The 12,773-nt window shown below is 35.6% G+C and overlaps 1 protein-coding gene and 1 pseudogene across 1 annotated transcript in view; one reads left to right on the top strand and one right to left on the bottom strand.

The window, feature by feature from the left end:
* LOC131329990 (actin-related protein 2/3 complex subunit 1A-like) overlaps positions 1 to 12,773 on the top strand; it is a 50,288-nt gene that overhangs the window by 35,416 nt on the left and 2,099 nt on the right. The window lies entirely within an intron of this gene.
* The window catches only part of LOC131329988 (G-type lectin S-receptor-like serine/threonine-protein kinase SD2-5), a 31,710-nt pseudogene that overhangs the window by 12,038 nt on the left and 6,899 nt on the right, over positions 1 to 12,773 (bottom strand).

Here is a 12,773-nt window from a genome sequence, read left to right on the forward strand (position 1 = left end):
TATTCATAGCGCGCACAAAATAATTATTTGGGACCCAACCACAACTCCAATTAATAAACGGCCAATATAATTAATTAAATAAATAAAAATGCTAAACCGTAACAACCAATACCAATTGGATGGCATAAGTCAAGTCTTCCTATAGGACAAACAAACCACTATAATGCTGGGCCCTGGAAATCAACTCCAACTCGCGAACTTGAGCATCTCCAAAACGTGTTTCAAATTGTGTATTAGTACCATTAGTTAAGAATAGTGAATAGTTAAGTTTTTTTAATTAGTGCTCCAATGGGAGTACTATCTGATGTGTTAGTGTGTGTTAAGTTGGAAGTGTTTTAGAAAGTTTGGCAGTTTTAAGGAAGGTCTTAACTAACAAGCAAGGGGAGAGAAAGGAGGGAATGAGAGAACGTGAGAGAGAGACTTGTAAATCGTGAGGAAAAGGCGGAGAGAGGAGAGAGAAAGAGACAAAAGAGAGGGGAAACACACTCTTTAACTTATATATATATAAACCACTACTTAATACATTCTTTAACAACATTGAACATACATCACTCGCTCACTAAATGAACAAATTCGTAACCCACATAATTAAGTCCTTTTTTTTTTACTTTTTGACACTAGAACACATTAATTTTACCTAACATTCTTAACAAAACAATTGGAGATGCTCATTAAAAACTCCTGAAATGGAAAAGGAATCTCGAGAAAGTTCAATGCTAAATTGTGTAATATAATCAAATTACAAAGGCAAACTTTGAGATGTTTTGGGGGAACTACCATTCTTGTGCCACATTGGCCTTGAATATTTTGTGAAGTTTCTAGTACTTCTCAGCAGCATCCATATAATTAGACACGCCCTGATAGGTACTCGTAGCCACGAGCAGTTCTTGAATTCAAAAGAGAAATAGACAAAGTCTGAGATTTTATTAATGAAAAGTTGAATAAACATTAGGCTATAACCCCTTTTATAGGAAAAAAGCGTAACCCTAGCAAAACCCTAACTCAAAAACGAAAATTTTCAAAATTTGGGGAAAATAATAAAATTGGAAAAAGGAAAGAAAAACATGACTTTTCCAAAAAGAATCAACTCCTACCGAATTATACGCGAAAAATTATTAACGAAACAAATATTTCCTAATACGACAAAAACGTTCAATTGGAGGTCTAAATGAAAGAATTAGGCTGGAAAACACCATTAATCATCAACCTAAGGTTGATGTGTATTGACCGCAGCGCAAAAATAAGTCAGCCCACCGAGTTTGGGCCCAATCCGAGCTCGTCCAAAAGTTGCCCAATCGGGTAATTTGCAATTAAACAAAGTTTGGGCTTCCAAGGCTTCAACCGGTCTAATTGATCATGAAATTGGGCCTCCACGTGTTCTACATCACGCCCATAACGAGTCATCCATCCACAATAGACACGCCCATAGCAAGTCATCCATTGCTCATGCTTTGGAGACGTTGATGCCTTTTGAAGAGAAAGAGATGAAACCTGAAAAGCCAATTTTCCCAAAATAAGTACCAAAGCAAGGCATATGCATTGGTACTGGTTTTGGAATCCATGGCTCTGGCAAGAAGCAGGACTAATTAAGTAGGCTTTGAGTTGGTTGGTGTACTGATTTTTTGCATTGATCTCTGGGGTTTATATAAAACCAAAACTCACGTCATGAGGCATACTATTCCTGAAATTTGTTTTCGGTACTACTGTTTTCTGCGTGCCTTGGTTTTTGAATTAGACTCACCAACTTATTTATGTTGCTTGATAGGACTCCACTCGATTACTCTCCATAACTATGTCCGATCGTTGTATCTATTCAAATTAGTTCAGGGTATGGGAGAAGTGCTAAACAAGGAACTGCTAGGCTGGTGTATTGGTATTCACTTGCAACTAATGTTCTAAAAATCGTTAGACGCTAGTCGGGTGGACAAGGGGCCCCTAGTGCCTAGGCACCGACTAGAGGTATATCTTCACCATCGAAGCTTCCGTTCTTGAACGCAACATACTCTTCTGGTAAAAATGGGGATTCGTAATAGATCACCGGTGGATTAGCTTCAAAGGAAGCGAGCAAACTTCTGTCCAGAACAAAGGGAATACAAGCCTCGGCGCAAGTCTGACAACGATGTGCTGGCTATCAGCTTTTGCCGCCCAGTCACCAACTTTTGCCCGAGAAGTAAGCAGTTCGTGGGGTAATCAAAAGACTGCCAAACCGTCACGTTATTCATGTCAAAAAGCACGAGGTTTCCAGTTTCGGTGAATCTTAAGCCCGTGACGGATTTTCCTCCTGTGTTGGTAGACCATACCATATATCTGTCCGCATCTTCCAATATCAAGTTCCCATTGCCCATGAGTTTCAATGTCGCGTTAACTTTCACAGGACGATCCCGGTGAGCAGACCAGACTAGCAGGGGACCGCTTAATGTGGTAACATTTCTGGAATCGTCTCTGTATGCGAAAATGACGATACCAAAGAAACATGAAGTTTCATTGGGAAAGCAGTAAAAGCCGGAAATGAACTGTGAGGTATTCGATGGGGAAAGGACCGGAGTTATTCTAAACCCTTCTTCCACATCATCGCTGGATATGTAGATTGTTGATCCATGTAGTGGATAAATTGGCTACTGACTGATACTAAAACGATCGGGCATTGTTCAACTGTGCAGGAGATAGGAAGATGGTGATAATTATAGCAAGTGCAATGATCAAACACAGACTTGGTTTAGCCATTACTAGCTAGGTAGATCCTGTTTCTGATGAGTGGGTTATGGGAAATAGAAGCGAAGAAAGGGAGAAAGACTATGGGGGAGTAGTACTGGATCTTGATTGTTGTTTGTGGTCAGTAATAGAATCACCTGAGGTGGCAAATGGACGGATTTGGACGGGTTGAAACGGGTTGTGGGTCAAATATGAGTCAAAACGGGTTGAAACGGGTCGGTCGAATATGGGTCAAGCCAAACCCAAACCCGCCCGACCCGACTTCCCCCCCCCCTCCTCTTTGATTTGTCTCAATAAAGGGGGATTTAGAAAAGTAAAATTTTATGATTAAAACTATTTTTTTTTTGAATAAAAATGAAGCAATTTGAGGCGAAAAAAACTTTAAAAAATCATGTTTTTTCTTCTTTTTTTTTTTTCCATTTCCAAATAGTAACTTAACTTCGACGAGGAGTCAAAGGTAGCATTAGAAAATTGTCTGGAAGGTGATGACTGCACCGATTGTACAGTTTCGGTCTTCGTTGCGTTCACTGAAGCCACCGCTTAGGTTTAGATTAAAAAGTCAAGTGACTTTTTTTTTTTTTTTTTTGTAATGACTTCAGTTTAGTTTCACGTCAATTTTTTTTTTGTAGATTATTGGTTCGACTCAACGAGATGAATCAATAAAGTAAAAAATTATGGTCCAAACTTATTTTTTTGAATAAAGACGAAAAAATTATTTATTAGCTTATGTTTGTCTTTATTCAAAAAAATTCAAATTTCGATTGTAATTTAATTAGGACTTTTTTTGGTTTCATCCTTATTCAAATTTTTTTCTTGTTTGTTAGTTTTGCGCTTCACTTTTTTAATTTTTCGATTCGTATTGTCAAGACAAATTGGAAAAGTAAAATTTTTGACTTTTACCTATATATTTTAGAAAATAACCACTTTTAAAAATGAAAAGTCTAAAAATTTGGTGTACTTATCTCACTGGAATGGAGAGAGAGAGAGACAGAGAGAGAGAGAGAGAGAGAGAGAGAGAGAGAGAGAGAGAGAGAGAGAGAGAGTTTTGTGTACTTATATCACTGGAACATTTTCTAGCAAAAAAACGGTAGTTCATTGTCTGGTACAGCGTACAAAGCATAGAGCGAGAGATCAGTAGTTCACGTTTTGTAGGGTGGGGCTTTTAATTCCAACCCATATTAAATCCATTTAAATTCTTATAAATGTGGATTTATATGGGTTCAACCCATTATAAAATATGGGCTAGTTGAGTTGGGTTATAAGTGAGCGAATTTGGGCGGGTTAAAAAATATAGATTGAGATTGTCACATCTACTATCACTCAATGTGACAAAATGTGAAAAAAAGCTGACTCTATTGACCGGTGATGTAGGAAGTCATCTTTTCCCTTATGGTGGTGCATTCTCACCCTTTTTGGATGTGTAGTTTTTAATTTGGTGATTATATGAAAAATTCTTCCTAAGTGATTGGTGATTGTATGATGAAATCTCATGTACTATCTACTTTGAATGAAATTTGTGAGGTAAAGTACACCATTTGGTACACTCTTCAATTTGCTTAAAACATTATTTTAAGGGTTCATTCAAAAAATCAAGTTATTCAAAAATCGGGAAAGGCAATATCATATAATCAAGAAAAGTCGTTACATAGAATGGAAAAAAACAGTCATTACATAGAATGGAAAAAAGACCACCCCCCACCCAGTTTACATCTAAGGAAGAACCAAAAGAGGAAGCAATCCAATGTGCTGCTTCGTTTCCTTCTCTCGGAGTCCAAGAAAAGGGTAAAGGCTTGATCATTTTATCTAGCTTAATTTAGGGACGAAAGTGGATCAAGCCGTTACTCTTACCCGGATGAGGTTATTTTTTACCGAAACTATTGAAAACATGTTTTAAATTAATTGAATGGCTCCAATTAGTTGCATGTGCGTCACTCACCTCTAATAGAGCCTTTTTGGTAGTGAATAAGTTTTGAGAAAAAATTTGTTGCAATTAAGTTATTACCTGTTTTCAGTAGTGAATAATTTGTTGAGAAATGCCAAGTTGTTTCTAATAGTGAAAACTTTGAGACAAAAGTTGTTGTCAAGTTGTTAGTTAGTGTGAAAAACAAGCTAAAATGCCAAAACTTATTAATTAATGTGAACAAGATGGTAAAATGACCTATCTTTTTTCAAAAAAAAAAAACTTAATGGAAACTCCGCGTAAATCCCACATAATTTGGTGTATATTTTTGTATATACCAAACAGTGAACTCATAGATCTTTTCTGAAAGAAAAAAAAAAGAGGAAGATAGGGAGAAAGACCATGAGAGAAATTGATTTTTCTTTGCTTGGGGTCAGTATCGCTCAATGTGAAAATGTTAAAAAAGCTGAGGCTTTAGAGTCGTTGAGTGGTGATGCGCCAAGTCTTTCTTTTTCTGTGGGATCAACACCGTACCCCATCAGCCAAACATGCATGTGAGTAGTGCTGTAAACGAATCGAATCGAGCTGAATCCTGTTAAGTTCGGCTCGGGTTCGTTAAGATACTAGTCTGGCTTGAGTTCGACTCGTTAAAATTTTTCAAGGCTTGGGTTCGGCTCGGTTGGGTTTGTTAAGGTACTAACTTAGCTCGAGTTCGGCTTGGGTTCGATTTGAACCTAAACATCTTGGCTCAAGTTTGGCTCGTTAAACTCAAACGAATCGAGCCGAGCCGAATCTAAGCTCGAATTGAGCTCGTCAAGACTCGGGTTTGGTTCGGCTCAGCTCATTAAACTCAGGCGAACCTAAACTCTCTCATTGATCGTATAGAATTTGGGAGAAAAATAAGTATTGAATTATATATGCAACCTTAAAAAATTTTGTATTTACAAATAGACCTCTATTGAATTATTAATTAAATTTAAGTATAGGTTTGCGAGCCTAACCAAGCCGAATACCGTTAGGCTCAGGTTCGGCTCATTTATGGAACGAGCCTAAAATTGAGGTTCAGGTTCGGTTCGTTTAGCAGACGAATTGAACTCTTGCCAAACTCTTGCCGAACCGAACCTCGAAGAGTTCGCGAACGACTTAGTTCATTTACAGCCCTACATGTGAGCCAACTTTCTTGCTTTACAGCAAATTTGCTTTCGTTAAAGTTAACTTTCTTTTTGTCAAATTGATAGAAAAAATCATTTTTATATCAAATATGAAGTACAGAGTTTAAATTTGGGACACTACATCTTGTGACAGTTCACAGAACAACCAAACTCAACAACTCAACAAATACAAGAAATAATCCCATTATAGGATAGAGACAAAAAAAGAAAGGAAAAATCTTCTAAGGGAAGAATATCCACACGTAGGTGGATGAACTCGAACTCCTGGCATCCTAGTGAAATGCAAAAGTTCTAACCAACTGAGCTAACTCCAGCTGACCCCGCACTAATTGACCTTGTTTTTACTTCATCTTGGGAGACACCTGACCTTAACAAAATATCACATAAATACCTGACGTATTAAAAAAACTCATCAATTAAACCCCTGCCGTCAACCTTCGTCCAAAAATGTCACGACCCAAAACCGACCCTAGAAGTCGTGACCGGCCAAATGGGTATTAAGCTGCCGAAGGCCTGCTCATATTCTAGTTTAGGGATTTCTAACATCGGCATCAGTTTAAACAATAGAATTCAAGTATGCGGAAGCGTAGAATAAATAAGATAATCCAGAGCTTCTAAGTGTACAAGTATAATAGTTACAAACCATTAGACAATACACGATTCTCCATGGTTATTCTAACACTTCCTTCAGCCACAACTTGCTATCTACCTTAACTTGAAAAATTGGAAAAAAGTTTTCATAAGCCGAAGCTCGGGTGAGAAATGTATACCAAAGTTACAATTTTGACCATGGAAATATCCCACATTATAAAACAGTTCAAAGCAACAATTTAAATATTTCATTGACCATGCAGTACATGTATTTTTGTTCGAAAGCTCATTTCTTCGGTCCAAGAAATGGACCCTTTTCATTTCATTTCTCTTTCAACTTTTGCACTTTTGAGCGATAATATCATTCAACGATATTTTTGCCAATCGGTTGGAAAGCGACCCCATTAAAGAGTGGTAAGATATCATTACCCGGTGATGTCTGGCTGCATCTCCTACCTTATTACTTCACGCCACTAGTATCTTTACCCATCCCCTAGCGCTCGGGACACCGTTCGAATGAATCATATTATCATAAGCATGTACTAGCAACCAGTAAAATTCAAGTTTCCAAAACATATTGCCATAGTCTAATTTAACTTAAACTCAAAAGATTTATAAACCAGTCATCGCATGCATTAACATCAATTAAACCAAGTAGGAAGTTCAAATTCCATATTTTCCAGCAAAATCAAGCAATGACATCTCATTCCAAAATTTCAGAAAATACATGTAACTAAGGTATGCGCAACTCACCAAAAAATAGCGTTTGACTTAGCACACGGCAATTCATCCCACACAACTTAAACCTAAACACATAATATACTGGTATTAGCTAAGAATCTAACTCCAAGATTAATTAGGTTAGTGCTTAGCTAGATACCAAGGTGTTTCAATTTATTATTCTTATTGCTTCATGAATTTTAATTAAAGTCCATCAACAACAGTCAAGTACTTTAAATTAGTTTAGTAATTAGGCGATTTACAAACTAGTACATATATATGTCTTCTGTTTCTTCCCTTTTTATACAAACACACATCCGTCCTATTCACGTACTCACGGCACATCACAGCAGCCTAACTTTTCCTTTACAGTTACCTTAAATCAAAACTGGATTGCAGTGGCGAGTCCCGAGTCCGAACTCTTTGCTGAGAAGAATAGCTTTGGTGTTTAAGTTCTTATTAAGTGGGTCGGGTACGAATGAGTGCTAATTATCAAAATATACACCACATATATATATATATATATATATATATATATATATATTTAAGATTACGTACTGAAATTAAAATATTGAAGCTAAAGAGAAGTATACCAAGAAGGAGCGAGAGAAAAGTCTGGCAATGAAATTCTCCAGCGAGCGGTGGTGTCGGGGTTACGGTTTGAAAGCTACAGGTATCTCTCCTTCTTTGTTTTGTTTTATGAAATTAATTAATCCTAACTAGGTATATATATAAACAGTAGGTTGAAGGATGAAACAAGAGAATAATTACACCTATGATTTCCCACGCACAAAATCGCGACACGTAGTGTTTCGCGTCCGATCATCACAAATTCTGTCCGAACGCGCGCGTTCAGATTTCGGTCTTTGAAAAATCTTAGAAATTCAACATCGACTAATAAAAATATGTGGATTATCATGGCAGTGTCCAATTATAAAGGAAAGATTCCAATATCGCGTAATTCATAAAGTGTATCAAATGTAACCCAGTTGTCCCATAGTATTTACGAAATTAAATCAGAATTCACACATTCATTCGGATAACGATACACTTCACATAGCCTAACCTACTATTAGAATTAAATTAGAGTGTCGAGTTCCTATTCTGATCATGTGACTAGAATTTTAAAAGTCAGGATTTTACAAACACTACAAGAAATTACACAATTGCCGACTAAAATTATTTTAGTCGCCAATTATTGAACAATTGCCGACTAAAATTATTTAGTCGGGAAATAATAATGTTTGCTGACTAAAACAAAATTTGGTCGGGAAATAATAATGTTTGCCGACTAATAAATAAATTTGGTCGGCGAATATCAATTTTACCCCTAATTTAAAAACGAATAAATGAAAAACATTTCCCGACTAAATAATTTAGTAGGGAATATTAATATTTGCTGACTAAAATTATATTTAGTCGGCAAATATCAATTTTTTCCCAAATTTAAAAAGTTAATAAATGAAAAATATTTCCCGACTAAATAATTTAGTAGGGAATATTAATATTTGCCAACTAATATTACATTTAGTCGGCAAATATCAATTTTTTCCAAATTTAAAAAATTAATAAATGGAAAACATTTCCCGACAAAAACATTTTAGTAGGGAATAGTGAATATTTGCCGACTAAATTTACATTTGGTTGGCGAATATCAATTTTTCCTTTCTTTTAAACAAAATTTCAGGAAAGGAAATATTTGTTCCGACGACATTGATCACATGATGAAACCTTCCCGATTGAAACAGTTCAATTTTTTTTTCCTTCTTAATCATAAGATTTTCATAAATTTTTGGCTCGATCGGGTTAATGAAAGCCGTTTATCAGCACGCAAAATTCTTAAATAAAAAGAATTTTGTTGTCCAATCAAGTGCCTATCCAAATAATGTTACAGAAGCCACACGATCAAGAGAAAATTATTACGATCGAGACTGTTCATTTTGCTACACTTGGTGAATAATTCGTTCTCGTAAATTTGCAGCTCGATCAGATTTAGAAAAACCCCTTTAATAGAAAAAAAAACCTTTATTGAGACATGAACTCATTAGAATAAATAGTATTTTTGTGCAATCAATTGTCTAATAAAAAATAATCAACTATAATTTCGGTAAGAATGATCTTTTAAACCATATTTAATAAAAACAAAGATAAGATGGTTCTAACTGGGAAAAAGACCTACAAAATTTGTAACTCGATCAAATAATGTTCTAATTTGCGCATTGGAGAAATAGGTTCTGTCGGTGAACGTGTGATTGAAATATTCTCGTTTAGTGTGTAGGTCCTAAAAAAAGATTAAGAACTGCTGTAACGAGTTTTTTTTTTTTTTTTTTTAAGAAATTAAATTTAAAGGAAGATAAAAAAGAAGAAGTAAATTTAAAAGCTAATCAAAGAAAAAAAGAAAGTAAATTTAAAAATTAAAGGTAAAATAAACAAAACTGAATACTATAAGTATTTTTATTACCTAAAGTAAACAGAAGTACAACTGTGGTGGAGTGGTTAGTTGTGCATGAATTGAAGACCGGAGGTCTCCGGTTCGAGACTTGGAGGTGCCATATTGTAGCAAAGTAATAGACTAAGGCAAATACACTTCAGAAATGGAAATGGAAGTTTTTCACTTCAGTGACATCCCCTGATTTTTTCGTAATTACATTTGACACCCCAATGCAATTACCATTGCCGACTCAATATTTAGTCGGCAAAAGTTAACTTTACTGACTAAAATAGAAACCACAACTAAGTTTTTTAGTCGCTAAAACCATACATTAGCCGACTAAACCTTATTTAGTCGGCAAAAACCTTCCCTGACTCTCATTCCCTAGCTAAGTTGCCGACTAAAAATTTTAGTCGGGAAAATCATTTGCCGACTAAATAGGCCACATTTGCTGACTAAACAATTAGTCGGGAATGGTGTTTTTTCTTGTAGTGAAAAAAAAAATGAAAAATATGTTTCTCTCTCCAATTTTGCTACCGAACAAACTTTTTTGCACATATTTTTTGTGGAGCCCATTTTTGGTCCCACACTAATGATCTGATATGTTCATTAGTTCTAAAATATTTTTTCAAGCGATTTGCAAAAAATCAGCTTCATCGGATGAATGTAAATGTTTGATCCAATCTTTACAATCTTTAATTTAAAATTTTGAATAAAAAATTATAAGATTGGATACACTTATATTTATTTGATGGAGCTGATTTTTCACGGGGTCAAGCAAAAAAATATTTTAAATTAATAAATGTATCGGATCATTCTTTCACACCTAAAAGTGGGCCGCACACAAAAATTTGTGTAATACTAAGAGATGGGTTTGGATAAAAAAAAGTTAAGTGTCTTTATTCAAATTTCATTCGCATTTGTTACTTTTGGGTCAAATTTTTGTGACTTATTAATTCGTCTCGATGAAAGAAATCAGAAAAGTATAAAATTTTTATTGAAACTCATAATATTTTGAATAAAAACACAAAAAATAAGTCAAAAAATTAGGAGTTTCGATCAAAATTTTCTACTTTTTTGATTCCTCTCATCGAGATGAATCAATAAGTCGCAAAGGTTTGACCCAAAACTAACAAATGTGATTTTTTTTCAATAAATACAAAAAAAACTCACCCGTAGTATTACATAGATTTTTTGTGGGGCTCACTTTTGGATCCCAAAAGATGATCTGATCCATTCATTAATTTTAAAATCATTTTTTGCATGACGTTGTAAAAAATTAGCTCCATCGCATAGATGTAAGTGTTTGATCCAATCTTACAACTTTTTATTTAGAATTTTAATCCAAAATTTTGAATACGAAGTTGTAAGTTTAGATCAAACACTTACCTTTATTGGATGGAGCTGATTTTAGAAAGGTCGTTTGAAAAAATATTTTAGAACTAATAAACAGATCGGATCATTTGTGTGAGACCCAAAAATGGGCCTCACAAAAAATCTGTGGAGAATTTTGTGCAAAAAAATCTGTTTGGTAGCAAAATTGGAGAAAAAAACATGTTTTCCGTTTGATTTAGGACGGAAGTTGACGGCAAAGGTGTAATTGATGAGTTCTTTGATACGTTAGGTGTTTATATGATGTTTTGTTAAGGTTAGATGTCTATATGTGATTTGCGTGAAATGTCAGGTGCTAATATGAAATTTTCCCTTTCTCACTTGGATAGATGAAAGGACGGAGGGTCTGCTTAGGTTTCCGAAGCCTTATTCGATTTGGTTTTAGTCACAAAATCTTCCAAGGATCCTTTGCTCTCGCTATAAATCATCATTCTGCGTTCCCAGTCTTAATCATTGCTCACGCACGTGCATGTGCATTATGTGATTTAGGTTTTGCTTGAACTTCTAAAACATTACGGCAATTGGTGATATAAACCCAAGGTTATAAATATTTGTGATACACAAAAGCAAATGCAACCCTCATACCCTAGGTTATGAATATTTCATCAGTTCTAGATGTTTTTCAAAGATGCTTTCAATCTCGCACTCCCGCTCATGCATATGCACGTGCATTATCCGACTTGGGTTTGGCTTGCGCTTCACTAGCACTACGGTAATTGGTGATGTAAATCCTAGGTTATAGATACTAGTTATACACAAAAGCCGATGCAACCCTCTTACTCTCTTCATTCAATACCTAGTGAAAGCTGGCATGATCCGTGTATGTGCTCAACTGCTTACAAAGGTGGAAAACCACATAATATCCATGGGTCTTTTCTATTTGTATTGTTTTACTGTCTCATAGTTTGGCCGATTTCTCGAACAGAATTCTCAAGGAGGGAGCATATGATCAATTTTACAAGTTGCAACTTGTGTGTGAACAGAAATATATCAGTATAGGATGGGCCTAGTGTTGTATCAAATTTGTTTGTTATGTGGGAGATCCATAATTGCAATGGGTGGTCACATGGGAGAGATTATCCCGTGCTCTCGGAGACATGCACCTCCTCTAAAATATATATATATATATATATATATATATATATATATATATGCTAGGCACCAATCTTTACTATGCAAGATGAATATTCCGTTGAGCACAAAGCTCTTCATTCCTCTGAGAAGCTTTTAACTTTTCTACTTGTGCAGATAAAATCCCTTACTGCTAAACTAATTAGCTTTTGATCAATATGCTTTGCCTTCATATCTGAAAAATTCTTAGCTAGATTCCTTTCCATCCAAATGTAATAGACCGCGGTGGCCAAGGAACTCTTGATGATTAATCAGGGTTTTAAACTGGGGTATCGGAAAAAGGAGAGTTCGAAGAATAAAAGCAGCATTCGAAGAATAAAAGCAGATGACCCTCACTCCCAATTCTACACAATACACATGAGTATAGTAGGTTTATGGGAACAAGTAGCCCTTGACAGAGATCAATGAAGGAAAATGATTCATGTAGCCGACCCCAAGTGATTGGGACATAAGGCTCGGTTTGGTTTATACTCAGTATTTGACCAGACAAACAATGGTGTTGGCTTTCAACTTTCAGCACAAATAGTAGTTGTTGGTGGGCAGCTTGCGTAGCTGCCAGAAGCATGCTCTGCTGTATGTAGTTTAAGAAAGAACTTAATGGGTCAAGGTGGGGTTAAGCCAAGGGCCAGGAGGCAGGAGCCCCTTAGTCTGCTTGATGATCCAAGCCATATTCCATCCTTTTGATCGGTAAATTGGACTCTCAGAAGCAAAATTCACCTTTATC

This window comes from Rhododendron vialii, chromosome 6a (genome assembly GCF_030253575.1).
Source record: "Rhododendron vialii isolate Sample 1 chromosome 6a, ASM3025357v1".
Lineage (NCBI taxonomy): Eukaryota > Viridiplantae > Streptophyta > Magnoliopsida > Ericales > Ericaceae > Rhododendron > Rhododendron vialii.